This window comes from Palaemon carinicauda, chromosome 1, assembly GCF_036898095.1.
Source record: "Palaemon carinicauda isolate YSFRI2023 chromosome 1, ASM3689809v2, whole genome shotgun sequence".
In the NCBI taxonomy this organism is placed as follows: domain Eukaryota; kingdom Metazoa; phylum Arthropoda; class Malacostraca; order Decapoda; family Palaemonidae; genus Palaemon; species Palaemon carinicauda.
Genome location: NC_090725.1, coordinates 210,793,119 through 210,810,756, shown reverse-complemented (window position 1 = coordinate 210,810,756; position 17,638 = coordinate 210,793,119).

Sequence of the window (17,638 nt, the reverse complement as noted above, 5' to 3'; positions counted from 1 at the left end):
TGTTTTCCTCTCTGGCTTAAAACTTCTTCTGTTGATGTATCCATAATAATGGGAAACGTTTGCACACTGAAATGCATGTAAAGAAACATGCATACCATGTAACCAGCTCTGACTAATTAGCATGATTATCATTACAAATAATCGGTGAGTTAAGACAGTGAATGACAGCCTCAAGTATGCAAAAGAGCGAAATACCAATTTGGAGGATAAATTATCTTTAATGTCATAATGAATAAAAAAAAAAAAAAAAAAAAAAAAGAGTCTTGCAAGGCATCGAGTTTCCCAGACATCGAGTAGACCCAGCATCCAGTTGGGCTGGCATTAAGTTGGCCACATTGAATTGGCTGCATCGAGATGGCTGCATCAAGCCATACCCAAACCTCATCTTAGGAGACCTCCCCTTCTGTGTATGTTACGTAAACGACATACTTGTGTTCTCTTCCTTCAAAGAGGAACACCCTCATCACCTACACATTGTTTTCGACCTTTGATACCAAGAAAGTATCATTCTTAGGTCACCGCATCACTCTTCAAGGCTTCCATTCCCTCCCTGAGAAGGTATCAGCTGTTCAGAACTTCCCCACGACCTTGACCATCAAAGCACTGCAAGAATTCTCGAGCTTAATAAACTAATATCAGTAGTTCATGCCAGACATTGCCACCGATCTTTCCCCACCCTATGCCTCCCTCAAGGGCAAGCCAAAAACCCTGAAGTGGGGTCCCCTTCAAGTAGTGGTCTTCTACAATGCAAAGAATGCCCTATCAACTGCTGGTGCTTTCACTTTTCCCGTGTTTCATGCCCTCTCCTTCTCTATGTCTATGGCAGTGATGTCGCTATTGGTGCAGTACTTCAGCAGGTGGTCTGTGGTTCGCTCCGCCCTTTGGTCTTCTTCAGCAGAAAACTGACCAAGGCAGAATCTGCTTACTCTACCTTCAACTGCGAATTGCTGGTGGTACGCTTAGCTCTCCTTCACTTTCGTCAGTTCTTAGAAGGTACGCCCTTCGTCATTCACTTGGACGACATGCCTCTGGTGCATGCCTTCACTCGACATCCCAACACCTGATCCCCTTGTCAACGCCAATATCCTCCGTCGGAGCTGAATACAACTGCACCGTTCATCACATCCCTGGGGAAATGAATCCCATTGCCAATTCCCTGTCAAGAAACACATTGGCCGCTGCTATTCAACTGGGATTGGATTACAATGCCTTGGCAGAAGCCCAACGAAAAGATCCAGAGTACCAAGCATGCAGGACATCCTGCACGTCCCTCCATTGGGAAGACACTGTCCTTGACTACTCCTATGCCACACTCCTTTGTGATGTCAGTACTGGTATGCCACGACCATGAATACCTGCCCAAATAAGCCGACAGGTGTTTAATTTCATTCATGGTCTCTCACATCCCTTGTGCCAGTCTACTGCACAACTACTGAAGACGAAATTCATTTGGCATGCCATTACTAAGGATACTAAGGATTGGGTCCACGCCTGTACTTCATGCCAAACTTCACAAAGTTTACTCCCTGCCGCCAGACTTGCAAGCCCCAGCAAAGTAACACATACCGAAAGATTTAAACACCGCAACATATGTCTTCCTGGGACCATACTATCAAGCCACCACTGATTCCCCCTTACACGAGCCCTTTCCTTTAGGTCCGTGGCACACCGAAGGCTTTCATAATTAACATTCGTGGCAAAGACGACTGGGGTCTCCATTGATCGCCTAAACCTGTGTATCTCCTGCAATATGACCCTTCTACGGTTTGCCCTTCTAGAACAGAGTGTCCTATGTGACGTGTGTGTCTTTTTTTAGGGAAGAAGCCATGTAACACACGTGTTTCATAGACTGTAATGCTATTGCTTTCTTTCATCTATTCCTCTCTCCCACACTAACAATAGACAAAATTATTTAAGCTTGCCATCGCATGTTTTCTATTGTTTGAATTTTTATGACATTGTTGCTCCCGTCTGTTCGTATATAACCTCATTATCTGTTGAATAATCTTTACTTGTATTCACCTCGCCTTTCTGTTAGTACCTATTAGGTACTTCCTAACAGCTACGTTGCCACAAACGCACCAAAATATTTGTAAGTGTCGCTCACTAAAACTTCATAGGCTTGAGGGTCCTTTTCAGATTTAGTTGGCCATCTGCCAGCACGAGCTCTTGCTTTAGACAGCAGATTATAAGAATAGATAATGTAGTGAACCATTCAAGCATATAAAATCGTTATTGATAATTAATCTTTATTTACCATCGTTATCTCTTTTCCATCAACTGGTTTTCTTAATTCCTTTGCTTCTTGGATATATACATTCCTTTCATAGTGCAGTGTATGAAAATACTTTATTATGGTTTCTATTCAAGGCGTCCCTTTTTATTTTCCATTTTTACCCTGTTCCATAAAAAATTCTTCACACATTTCTATTTATGTCTGAAAATAATGATCTTTTACATTACTTTGAAAAAAACAATCGTTATTTCTTAAGTATTACGCGATCACTGTATTCAGCATAATCTTTATTTGACCAAAAATGTTCTTTTACATCTTTATGAACATACAATTCTTTATCAACATTTTGAGGATGAAGTAATTCTGTCTCGTTACGTTTCTATTGCTGGTTGCATGACTGTGGTATTGAACTGGGAGTAAATATATTCAAACGAGAAATTCTAAAAATGTCGAAAGAACGATACGTTATAGAAAATTTACTTAACTATCGAAAAATCTATAACAAGATGAAGGAAAAAGTTCTAAAACGTAACCCCGAGTCAATTCTTCTCCGAACTATTAGTCAATGCAAGGAATGAAAAGAAGTTTATCAAAAAAAAGGGAGTTCGAGAAAAGAATGTATTCTATTCGGGCTAAGATAAAAGGTTTATAAATGTATGAAAAAAAAATATATGAATAATATAAAAGACTGATATTACTATGTACTAAAACAAAGGAAATACAGATGGTTTATGAATGAAATAGAAGCGCAAGATAGGAAGTGGGAAATATAAATAGAAATCATGTATTTCTAATAACACATAAAAATAACATCAGGTTATATCCAGATAATGAAACTGTAACGAGGGAAAAGCAGCGTAATGTAATTACAAATAAGCGTATTTGGGATTGTCCCATTGAGTGGAAAATGTATAAAGGTGATCATGGCGATGATATGAGAGAGAGAGAGAGAGAGAGAGAGAGAGAGAGAGAGAGAGAGAGAGAGAGAGAGAGAATACCGCGGTGTGATAATGAAAGTAGAGAAGTGTCATGCTGACTATATACAGTATGTGTGTTTGTATGTATAAACACACGTCTTGTAATGGGGTTTTGTGGATGCATGAAGGTGTAGGAACTATTTGTAGAGGCGGTATAGCTATTAGGCCGAATGATATCGGGTTCTTTGTTTTAAGTTGAATCCCCTTTAGAGTTCAGCTTCTCTTAATGGTTCATTCACTTAACATTTCCGCGGTCATTTTAGAGGATGTTTTCTGTTTTATCAACAATGTATTGATTTTTGTTCTTAATCTAAAATTAAGAGCAATCTTGCTCTTTTTCATAAAAATGTAACAGACGATCCAAAACGTGAACAAACGATTTTATACAAAATGTGTGGAGATTGTAGCAATCTTTTATATCAAATAAATGAATAAAGTTCTTAAAAATGAACACCCCATAAAAATCACCAGTTGTGGCTCTGAAAGAAAAAATTTAAGAAAATATTTTTAAAATCTAAATTCATTAAGAGAAGATATAAAGGATGTTTCTTTAGGTGAAAACATTCAGCAAGTACTACATTAATTCAGGGCTCCAAAACATTTTTCCTTGAAGTATTTAGTAGTTATTATTATTATTATTATTATTATTATTATTAGCTAAGCTACAACCCTAGTTGGTAAAGCAAGATGCTATAAGCCCAAGGGCTCCAACAGAGAAAAATACCCCAGTGAGGAAAGGAAATAAGGAAATAAATAAACGATCTGAGAAACAAGGAACAATTAAAATATTTTAAAAACAGCAACAACTTCAATACAGGTATTTCATATATACATACAGTATATATATATATATATATATATATATATATATATATATATATATATATGTATGTATATATATATATATATATATTTATATATATATATAATATATATATATATATATATGTATGTATATATATATATATATATATATATATGTATATATATATGTATGTATATATATATATATATATATATATATATATATATATACACACACTATAAAAAGACTTATGTTAACCTGCTCAACAACATAAAAGCATTTGCGGCAAGTTTGAACTTTTGAAGTTCAATCGATTCAACCACCCAATTAGGAAGATTATTCCACAACTTGGTCACAATTGGAATAAATCTTTTAGAATACTGTGTAGTATTGAGCCTCATGATGGAGAAGGCCTAACTATTAGAATTAACTGCATGCCTAGTATTGAACAGGATGAAACTGTCCAGAAAAATCTGAATGTGAAGGATGATCAGAATTATGAAAAATCTTGAGCAACATGCATAATAAACGACGGTGCCAAAGATTAATATCTTGATCAAATAGACCGTAAGTTCCTGTCCAACAAATTAAGATGAGAATCAGCAGCTGAAGACCAGATAAGAGAACAATGCTCGAAACAAGGTAGAATGAAAGAATTAAAACACTTCTTCAGAATAGATTGATCTCCAAAAATCTTATAAGACTTTCTCAATAAGCCAATTCTTTGTGCAGTTGAAGAAGACACAGACCTAGTGTGTTTCTCAAAAGTAAATTTTCCGTTGAGAATTACCCCTAAAATTTTAAGAGTCATCCAGAGTTAAGGAAACATTACCAATGCTGAGATCCGGATGTTGAGAAGCCACTGTCCTTGACCTACTCACAAACATACTTTGAGTTTTGTAAGGATTCAACTTCATACCCCATAATTTGCCCCATGCACTAATTTTAGCTAGATCTTTATTAAGGGGTTCAGCAACCCCAGATCTACATTCAGGAGATGGAATTGATGCAAAGAGTGTAACATTATCTGCATATGCAACAAGCTTGTTTTCTAGGCCAAACCATATGTCATGTGTATATAGTATGAAGAGTAATGGGCCAAGAACACTACCCTGAGGAACACCAGATCACATTCCTGTACTCACTATGGTGCCCATCAACAATAACTCTTTGTGATCTATTGCTTAAAAAATCAATAATAATGCTAAGAAAAGACCCACCAACCCCTAACGGTATAAGTTTGAAAACAAGGGCCTCATGATTAACACGGTCAAAGGCAGAGCTAAAATCAAGGCCAGTCCTACGAACTTCTTGACCACAATCAAGAGATTTCTGTACAGCATTGGAGATTGTAAGAAGGGCGTCACATGCTCAAGGCCTTTAAGAAAACCAAATTGCAAACTAGATAACAGATGATTACCTTCAGCAAACCTATTAAGACGTTTTCCCAAAAAACGTTCAAAAGCTTTAGATAATATGGGATTTATGGAAATTGGGCGGTAATCAGTTGGACTTGAGCTACCACAAACACATTTACATAGTGGAGTAACATTACCAATTCTCGAACAAGTACTAAAAGCTCCTCCTCTTGCTAACTTGCGAAAAATAACATAACTTTGGAGCTAAGAAACCTGCAGTTTTTACAAAAAACAAAGGGAAAATGCCATTTGGGTCTACACCTACAAAAGTATCAAGTTCTATGAAATAAGGGAGTTATGAAATAAAGTGATGTATTAGAAGGTATTGCGTTTAAATGCGTTCCGTTAAAAGGGACATGGAAATTGTTCGATCAAAACTGGGTCATTTAATGTTACATCTAGTTAGGAAAATTAGAAAGTATTCAATTGAGTGCGAGCCATTGAAAAAGGGTCAATTAAATATGGGCTTATGATAGGTATTCATCAAAGATGGTTTTCAACAAGTATTACATTCGGGAAGGGCGTTTATAGAAAAGTCAGCCTTGAGAAGTGTTTCAGTTCATAAGATATTTATAAAAACATATTAAGTGAGAGAATTTATAATGTTTCATTAATGTAAAGGCAGGCAAGTGATGACAAAGTAAATGTCAGCAGAAAAAGTATCATTAAAGTAAGCGCCATTTACTAATTTATAATTCAATAAAAGGTCGTATGGAAATATAGTGCACCATGGAAGAAACATTTTACTCATAAAATCACTAGGTGTACAATGAGAGAGAGAGAGAGAGAGAGAGAGAGAGAGAGAGAGAGAGAGAGAGAGAGAGAGAGAGAGAGGGGGGGGGGGAGATTGATCTACGTTTATAAAGGTATTGAGGAAGGTTTACTGTTAGTTTATTCTTTTTGTTAATTTCCTTTGATCATTAATTTCAGTGTGATTTCCATTTGAGGATTTCATATTTAAGATCAATTTAATATCTTTTTGTAATGTGTGTATATATATATATATATATATATATATATATATATATATATATATATATATATATATATATATATATATATATAATTCTATGTATACGTAAACACATACACTTATATATGAGATATGTGTGTATGCACACAAACACGCACACACATATGTAATTTATATATATATATATATATATATATATATATATATATATATATATATATATATATATATATATATATATATATACAGCATATAGGTGTTATGAGAAATGCGTACACACACACACACACACACACACATATATATATATATATATATATATATATATATATATATATGTGTGTGTGTGTGTGTGTGTGTAAAACATTGATTTTAGAGGGAAATAGATCATTTGTCGTAATGAATACAACAAGCAGTAGACTGCAGTTCCTGTACAACAACGCAAAGGGAACACAGTGATTAGAGCAGAACCTAAGACATGTGACAAGGCTTGGGGTGTGAGGGAGAGAGGCCCCTGGGGACGGGACGGAGACAGTGATGAAAGCAGGGAGCAGGATATTCTTAATCCCTTTGCATCAGGCGATGGAAGGTGTGTAATTTAACGTCCCAAGCACGATGCCCGTCAGATTGTCACATGCATTCCTTTGTGATGCAGCGCTTCAAATGCGATGAAGCGTCGGAAGAAAAAAAAAAGAGTTGGTAGGAATTACGAGACATTAAGTCATATAGAAGTGATTTTATCTTGTAACAAATATTTTTCCTATTGATGAAGTGGCACCAGGTGGTAACCTTGATGATTCTTTAAGTCGGTTTGGGATGAGGTTGCGAGCCTCACCAACGTTTTAACCTCACCCCACCAATGAAAAGGCATATAAAAATATATATATACACATTTATAAACACACACAAATGCATATATATATATATATATATATATATATATATATATATATATATATATATATATATATAAAATATCCACTGCCTTCTTTTTCGAAGCGACTCTAATATGCGTTAACCCTCCGGTTTTCAGCAAGAATTTTGCAAAGAGGTTGCTAATCCATGTCATTTATACCCTGTCACTGCAAACCCCCCCCCCCCGCCCCACCACCACCACCACCATCTGTCTAATCACAGAATAGCTAAGCCCCAGATTACGTACAGCATATTTTACCGAAAATTTTTCATACCTTGGAATTTATTTTAGAACTCGTTCGTGAGTCTTTAACATGTACAAACGCAAAATATATATTACACACAGAATCTCCCCTATATAAGATAGAGCAAGTGTCTGGCTATACATTCACACACACATACATACATACATACACACATACACACACACACACACATATATATATATATATATATATATATATATATATATATATATATATATATATATATATATACGGTCACGCTCAGTTCTCCCCATCCCTCGGGTATGGTGAAATATGGTAGTCATACCCGGTGTGTGGATATTTATCTAGATATTCAACAGTCATTTTTCTTATTTGTATGAAGGTTGCGTATTTGTATTTATTTGTACTTAATAGTCTCTCTGCAAGTCTGATGATAGTAATGATGACTGTGGATGCTGATGTTGATGGCATGTAAACTTCAGCATTCATGGCTCGTTACTGTTTTATTGCCAGAGGAAATCTGCAACACGGTTCGGCCGTCTTCTGGAGGCTTGATTCGCTGTTTGACCTGTTTGCTTTATGAGTCTTGCTTGCTTGTGCCTTATTTGCTTGTTTTATTGTAATAGGAATACATAAGTTATTTCCATGGCATTAATCAAATAAATTGGTTATGGTATTTTTCCACTCGTGGAAATACAATTGTGGAACGAGTTAATATGATAAATATCAATAAATTTTTCATAATATTGTATACAAACCTTTGTTTTTCAACACTATTTACTTTTTTCGTCAACACTTATAAAACAAAATTGGAAAGATTCATATTTAACTAAATTGCGACAATAATCAAGTTTAAACACAAGTTTATTGGTTCAGCCAAGTCCAGTATAGTATTGGGTCATAAACGGCGACTGTGTTGTTTTTTTCTGTTTCGATTTCACCTTTATCAATATTGTTTCAGAGTTCGTTCACAATTTCTTTTCTGGTTTTCTTCAATTTGTTAATGTTACTTCTATATTCAAATATGTTTTCCTCAATTCGTATTTCACATAGTAGCAGGCTTTTTATTGTTCCTTCTTTACTGGGTTTGGTTTCACTACTAAAATTCTTTATTTACTTATGGTATTTAGTTTTCACCAGTATATTAACTAGTTTCATAGTAATCTTCCCTTTTTTTTTTAAATTTTATTTTTTGGATTTATGGTCTGCCAGTTTTCATCGCTGTTTTGCAGAGATAATTTTCCCTTTACGCAGTTTTTTTTATTTATATATATATATATATATATATATATATATATATATATATATATATATATATATATATATATATATATATATATATATATATATATATTTGTCTCTCCGGCCTCCCAGGTACAACTTAGTTAATTTCTTAAGATTTCATTTCCATATCTTCCTTTCTTTATCATATCTGGTGCGATTCCCAATTTCTGGTAATCACCTGTGTCGTAGTTCTTTTGTTTCTTTGAGTTAAACTATCACCGGTTTAGGTTTTTGCCTCCAAGCATTTTTTTTTCTCTTCCTCATTCGGATAACCTCTTTCATTACTGCTTCATTTATCATTAAATAGTCGTTGAATAATAATGTGCACTTATCTTTGCCTACAGATTTGCTTTGCTGTAGGTTCTCATCTGCACATTTTGGCACATTAAAAATAATATTATTGGCCCTTTTTTGTCTTGCTTCCCTTTCTTTAATGCTACTATAGGCTCTCTCAGTAAATTCTACTAATTGGTCTTTTTGTATTGTTTTAAATTGTGTAACCTTTTCCTCTGGACCTGCTTGTGTATCTTTCAACAATTTATTTCCATTTTCTAAATTCCGGATTTCATTAGAATATTTCTTTATCTCCGTCTTACATTGTTTACAAATCCATATCAACTCTTCAAAATTAGATAATGCTGTGTACAGTTCTTTACTTACAGCTTGGCATCCTTCGTGGAACCACGTTTCACAAATTTCACATCAAAGTCCAAAGGCCATTTCTAGTTTTTCGCAATGGGCGCATGGGTCCTTAATGCTGCCCTTTTTTTCAGCCGTTTCTTGCTTTCTTTTTCTGCTTGTTCCACCGTTTCTATTTTGATCCACACCTCCAATTTTACCTCAACATAAATATTTATTCCTTTCTAAACCACCAACAAGGGGTTGTGATCGCTTATTGGAAACGTCCCTGTCTGGCGATCGCCGGACTTGGGTTCGCGCCCCCCTCAAGCTCGATTATTTATTGTAGTGTCTTCGACCTCACGATCCTTGTGGGCGAAGGATGGGGGGTATGGGGGAACCTATAGGTCTACAATCTGATTCATCAGCATCCATTACCTGGTTCTAGCTTGGATGGAGAGGTTTGGGTTCTAATATATATATATATATATATATATATATATATATATATATATATATACATATACATATACATATACATATATATACATATATATATATATATATATATATATATATATATATATATATATATACATATATATATACATATACATATATATATATATACATATATATATACATATACATATATATATACATATACATATACATATATATATATATATATATATATATATATATATATATATATATATAGATATAGATATATAAGTCAGTCTCTACGGCATCGTCACTGTCCCTTGCCTCTGCTATTTATGGGCGGCCTTTAAACCCTAATCTTTAACACCCCGTGAGCTTTGGTTGACAATATTTATATTTCTTCTCATCCATACTCTTTATTTCTTAATCACTACCATTTATTCTGCTTTCTTCGTCCTTTCAAAGCACTGCACTTTATTATTTTTTTTCCAAATACTTCGATCTTTCCACTTTTCCAAGTTATTTGTCCACTAACATTTCGTTTCATTCTTGTCCCCCCATTTGATTAGGTTTCGCTGAAAATAACTTTTCTTGGTTGTCAAGGTGCCGAAGGTGGGACATTGCCGATTTCCTGGTTGCCAGTGTCCGTCATGGATGACATTCCTCACATAACCGTGAGTCTTTGGAGAGAGAGGAGAGTTTCTTTGCCAACAGCAGAAACATTGTACTGTTTGTTCCGCTTCACCTTTCCCTTTCCTGGCCAGCCGTCATCCTCCGTGCTTCCGATTCTTAATCAATTCCGTTTCTCAAATGCACCAAACTTTTTCACAAGTGAACGAGCTTCGTTTTTAGCAGGTCAAAATCCGTCTCACTTTGGACGAGTCGTAATCTTAACTTTTCCTGGATATGGAACCAAGTGGCATTGTTTTATTCTCAGTTTAGAATATGTAAGTCCGCATGCACTGCTCGAGGCAAAACTTGCCTTGACTTGTGGGAAAAATAAGCCACTTAACATTTTTTCAAAGCCGTGCCATTACTGACGGTAAGGTTCCTTATGGTTGAGGGCCATCCTTAAAGGCGATATTCGACGTTCAAGGTTTGATCTGTAATTGTTCTGTGTTGAAAAAAAAAATGGATATGTACAACCATATCATGTGTCTTTTATTTTTGCTATATGTCACCTCGTGTATTTCCATATCAGCATCAGAATTATTTTTTTTTCCAAACCTTGTTAGGTTTCTTAGGCCTTTTGAATGTTACTCACTGTTTCCCTACTACAGCCAAAAAAAAAAAAAAAAAAAAAAAAAATTCTCTCAGCCAAACAATGAACCATCTAAATTTACTTTTATCCATCTTGTTAACGAATTTCAGGTTAAGGATTACGCTTCCTCTTTCACATTGTTCATCAACGATACAAGGCATGATACTAGAGAAGAAGAGTAGGTTTCTAAGAGGACTAAATATTACATATTATTATATTATTCTTGATTATAATCTAATATGAATAAACATTCAATTTAAATATAGTTTAACCGGAAATAAAGGAATTCTGAAGACGTGCTCCCAATCACTTAAATTAAAAGAACTTACAAAATACTAATTATTTTTAATGTACAATTAACTTTTATAACCTGTTCTGGTGTACACACGAGTGCAATTTACACTTTTTGAACTGTAGTCAACCTTCTTCACCGATGGAATAAAAGGCTGGAGAAGTGTTCCCTGAAAGCCAGTTGGCCTTTAGTACATAGGGATTTTCACGGAGGTGTAAAAATATAGAATATACAGAACTCAGATCCTTAAAAAAAAAAAAAAAACTAACCGTGTACGCATGTTAAACAGAATAATGAACAACGTAAACAGATATGCAGATAAATTCTAAACGGACTACTGTGAAGAATTTCATTACCTTGCTAGGTGAAAAGATCAGTTTCTTTTGTACCTATCATACAGTAATAACTCATAATAGTCATGCTAGTGTTAGGCTGTTGTGTGGTCACGTGGCTTCTCAAGCGGTGCTGATGTCAAGGTTGGATAGGTGAGGTTTTGTATTCCAAAAATTGCAAGTTCTCTTAACGTGTGCAATTGTTCATAATAACATGGATGGAGTTTCATGATTACCTGAGGCATCAGCAAACTTTATGAGGATGTCAAAAGACACAGTAGATATTTTCGGTCCGACACATCCTCCTCCTCACTGCTGCTATCTCATGATTGTATTTTTTTTTTTTTGTCTGCCAGAACAACCACCACTACTCGTGCCTACAATATCAGGTAACTTGCATTGGCATCATTCTTTTCATACCAGGCCTCTCTCTCTCTCTCTCTCTCTCTCTCTCTCTCTCTCTCTCTCTCTCTCACTATACTTTTCTTGTACTGAAGAGAGAGAGAGAGAGAGAGAGAGAGAGAGAGAGAGAGAGAGAGAGAGAGAGAAAGTAAAGTGCTCAAACATCCATCCGCAAGTCCTTTTCCTAGGTGTTTGATGGACTAGTCATCTTTACAGCTGTTTGATAGAGCAGTCATATTCACTTCTTTCCATGATGACGCAAATTTATAGATGGCTGACTTTAGGCTATGGTTCTTGATAACGTTCTCTTTTGTTTAATGGCTTCTTGTGTCTTACTCTGCTTCTGTAGTAACCAAACTTTCAACAAAATAGTTTTGCTATGATAACTCTAGCAGGAAAACAATTACTACTTGGACTGTGGGGCAGCAAAGTTGTATTTGGTGGGAGAAAAATTACACTAATTTCTCTTCAGCGCTCACTGTGGATGTACTGTTGTGTTCAAGATCTAAAATAAAGGGGGCGGGTTGTTCTGGAGAAGAACCTTTACTTCCTCCGGATCAATTTGCTGAGTTTTCTTGCAAGTTGCTTACTCGAGATACAAACTGATTAAGAGCATGATTGAGCTATGGATTCTGGGTGTTATAGTACACCACTGTGCTCATGCAGGGGGGGAGGGGGGGGCGGAATATATATCCTGCCAATAAGACTTTTCGATGACCACAGGCTTGAGGCAGACTTCTCCACAACCACAGACTTAGGTTGGTGCGTACCCATATCAATTAAAACCCAATGATGTTGAGCAATGGTCCTTACTCATTTTCTTTCTCAAAGTACAATCTTCTTGTACGCTTTGTGGTAAGGAATGCCAAAGCATAGCAGTTTCTCCAGCATAATAGATCCACGTTCAACATTATTCTTTCTCCCCTATGAATTCGCGAAAATTCTAAGCCTGGATAATTTAACTGCACCTGAATCCTTACTGACAATTTCCCATGACAGTTGCAAAAGAAAAAAAAAGTTACAATCAACCATCACTTGCTATAAACTATGAACAAACGAAAAACAAGTTTGTCTTCAGCTGTCTTGATCTTACCCCCATGCACCCTGACCATTTTGGTTAGAGAAAAAAGGAAAATGGCCCCAAAGAAAAATCAATTCTATATATATATATATATATATATATATATATATATATATATATATATATATATATATATATATAAGGATAACCTACTATTATATGAAACGGGTTTGCTTAAGTTAAATCAAGTCTTAGCAACAAATCTTCTGTAATATGTAATTTAAAGCAATTTGCAAATAAAGAGAAAATATACCTTAACATTTCAATTTGAATATAGAAATCGTTTGCTTAATCACAACATACCGGAATTTAATGATATATTACTACTGCAAAACAATAGCTTAGTGGTATACTGTAGTACTACTGAATAGTGGAACCAACAGTAAATAAAAAATCTGTTTAGATATTTCAATTCCCCGAAAGTACCTGGCGGATTGTATATACCCTTTCCTTCGACCTTGGTCTCTTTAAATCATCTGTAGTATATCCGGTTATTTTCATTTCGACTGATTGGCCTGTAGAATTACTTACGAATATTATCAACAACAGAGCGAATTTCGGTAAGTATCCTGTACTTGTTTTCCACGAACCTTATAAACATAAAGTATGTACACTGCACTTAAAAATTATTCAGCTCATTTTCTGAGTAAATAAGGGCACCGTTAACTTCCCCCAACACCAGGAATTCTTTTCCGAACGTGATTGGAATTGAAAGTTAGTGAGCACAATTGGTTATGTGGGACACGGAGTACAGGGTGCCTCACTGAAGTAGCTACTATCCCTTTGGCACCAAAACTTATCACAAAGTGCCATTATCTTCCTTCTAGAAATAATTGTCTATGTATGGATTACTACCACACTCAACGATTATTATATTTCAGTATCTATATAGTCTATCAAATAAATCTTGCAGAATTCATAGACATGAATTAGTTACTAAAACTGATACTGATTGAACGGAGTAAAATAATTTAGAAAAGATTATACAATATGGGTTTACTTAGCCATAATAATCTTATCGTGTTTATTTAATTCGCTTAGTTGTACTGAATATGACCTTACAGAACACCTACTCCATTTGGCGCTGCTAATGCAACTCTAAGCTTTGTATTGTGATAATTTTGGGATCTTTTGAGACGTTAAAACCACCAATGACTTGCTGAAAACGTTTGCTTACATAAAGAAATGCCAACAGACTAAGTTTTTCTAAAACCCTTCTCACTTTAGTCTATCTCATCACTATGCTATGAGGCAAGGTCTATACTGTTAGTTTTTCACATCTGTAATCTAATACATATGATTTACTAACAATGTATTTCAATTTTAAACCTTACCTTGTGATAGAGGTAATGATAATGTTGGAATAGATCCTTCCTTTAATCGTCGTTGGTTTTCTGGCATTGGCTCTAAAAGCAACTCACATTTCAGGATCCTTTCAAAAGCACCAGATTCAAAATGTGAACTACACATGAATGCCTTATCAGAGTTGAAGGAGTCCTTCCTTTTACACAAAGTTATCCACAGCTCTGAAAAGTTACTCCTTCATCCTTTTTAGCTTTATTAGTAAAACACCCGTACACAGCAGAGTAAATAGGCATTTTGCTTGAGGGTACACCCAGGCACGCTATTTCTATCTTGTTTCTCTTCCTTTTGTTTTATGAATTTTTTTATAGTTTATACATGATAGATCTAATTTAAAGTTGTTAATGATATTGAAATGTTTTATTTTGAGTGTTATTATCTCTTTTGTAGTTTATTTATACCTTGTTCCCTGTTGGAGTCCTTGGGCTTATAGCATCATTGTTTTCCAACCAGGGTTGTAGCTTAGCTAATAATAATAATAATAATAATAATAATAATAATAATTTCAAACCAGTTGCGATAAAAACCAACCACTCTACAATTGAAACTCGAGAATTAGTTAATTTGGAGGCGGAAGAGCTTCACACTGAACAGTAACAATACCTTCCTTGTAAACAAACTGTAGATCACAGAAAGCAAGGTTGGTAAATCAGTAGGGGGGGGGGGCCGGTGTGACGTCATTAATCTCCGCAGGGTTGGTCTGCTCAGTAGTTGGAATATTTTGGGTGACTATATAGACTATAGACTCACTGAGACTGGATTCCTCTATATAATATTCTATCATCATGGCAGAGAGAGAGAGAGAGTATCGTTGATATTTAGGTGACTATATACTATACAAGAAAACTAAAGATCTTGACATGTCGAGCTTCCTTAAGTACCGCGTACAGTAGACCCCCGCCATACGACATTAATCCGTTCCGGAGTTGGTATTGTATGGTGAAAATGTCGTATGGCGGGCAATAGAATAGCTAATGCGTGCAAAACCCCAGGTAAAAACATCAAAATTTTATATACTTAATAAAAATTAGTGACAAAATAGTATAGTAAGCACTGTACTACAGTATACTTATATATAATATACATGTACTGTACAGTATATAATTAAATAACATTACCGATATAAATAAAAATTATATAGACTGTAAAGGAAAAATTTAATTTTATTTACCTCTAGAGTGACGCGACTTGAGCTGGTAGTGGGTGGAGGCATAGTGAATACCAGTCCTCTTCCTAAAACGATCAAACCACCCATGAGAAGCCTTGAACTCTTGAGGGGCTTGCTGCGACGTTCCTTCGTCTCCGCCATCTCTCTGGGCTTCTACGAGATCAGCGAAGATGGCGCTCGCCTTGTGCGAAATTACCGATTGCGTGAGTGTATCACCAGCGATTTCCTTCTCTTTAATCCATAGTAGAAGGAGTCTCTCCATCTCGTCGTTGATTGAGGTCCTTCCACTGGCAAGGACAGTCATGCCTTTAGAAGACTTACTTGCTTTAATGGCTTCCTTGTTTTTGATAATTGTACCAATCGTTGACTGGTTACGGCCATATGTACTAGCAAGGGTAACAATGCGCATGCCTTCTTCGTATTTCTTTATTATCTCCAGCTTCGTTTCCATAGTAATCATCTTCTTAATTTTCCCTTTAACATCACTAGCAATCTTGGGACCCATGGCTAACGAATTAAAGTTGGAATTAAGCACTAAAATTCACAAAAAATACGATATCCCAAGCACTCACACGAGATCAAGTCTTTACGAAACGCACACGAGATTCAGAACTGAGCACGCGATTAACAAAGAGAGGCAGCATCTCTCTCAGGCATTGTGGGAGGGATTTCGGCCAATAGCGTATCGGCATCTTAGTGACGCCGACCAATAGCAGACCAGCTTCTTAGTGACGTATGAGCGTGGTGGTAGGCGAGTGACTCACACAAAAACCGGAATTCGATGCCGTAAGGTGGGGGAAAATGTGACGAGGGGACGAAAAAACATCGTATTCCACACCGTAACGTGAAAAAAACGTAAGCTGGGGACGCCGTACCTCAGGTGTCTACTGTATTCGCAAGGTGAATTTTCTGCTAATATACTGTAGTAGCCTATATTGATATGTCTGACCGTTTCACCAGAAATACTTTTTCAATAACAAATATTAACTGTTATTCCGAACGAGACTGCGTCCTGCTATAACTTCGTCTTATTATGGTCATTTAACCCCGTTTTATTACACGATTAGTATGCTCTATACACATTCCATAACTTACAGGAGAGAGAGAGAGAGAGAGAGAGAGAGAGAGAGAGAGAGAGAGAGAGAGAGAGAGAGAGAGAGAGAGAGAGAGAGAATAAATATATATATTTAAACTACTGCTTACACGTAAGAAAATTATATAGATGTTTTCTTTTTTTTAATTATTACTTTGAATGTTCAAGTTTCCAAAGTAGTGTGTGTATTTATGAGTATCTGTTATATGATTTTATATATGAAATTAATATTTAATGGGCAATTGACTTTACAATATGTTTTAATATATTTATTTTTTTTTACTGAGAAAAGAGAAATATTTAATAGCTATGTTTTAATATATGTTCGATTTTTTTTACTGAGGAAAGAGAAATATTTAAGAGCCTTAATTAATTCAACAAAACTGCAACGTATATTTCGACAAATAAAAATATATTGGGCGTATTAACCCCCCCCCCCACACACACACACAAAGAAAAATAAAAAATAATATTCAAGGGAATGATTGTCCCAAAGTCCAAATACAAAAACTTACTTTATAAAGCAACTAACTGACACCGTTATGGCTGCATAGCCCACACCCAAACACGGCTTTCAGACACATTTATTTATTTATTTATTTTTATATATATATTGAAAGGTTATTTGGTATGTTAGTCAAGACCCCTTAAACAATCTCGTAAGGTTAAGTCATTTGAAAATCTATTGAGGATAAATGCCGTAATCACTGAATATTTACGTAAAACAAATATTCAGATAATTGTGCAAGT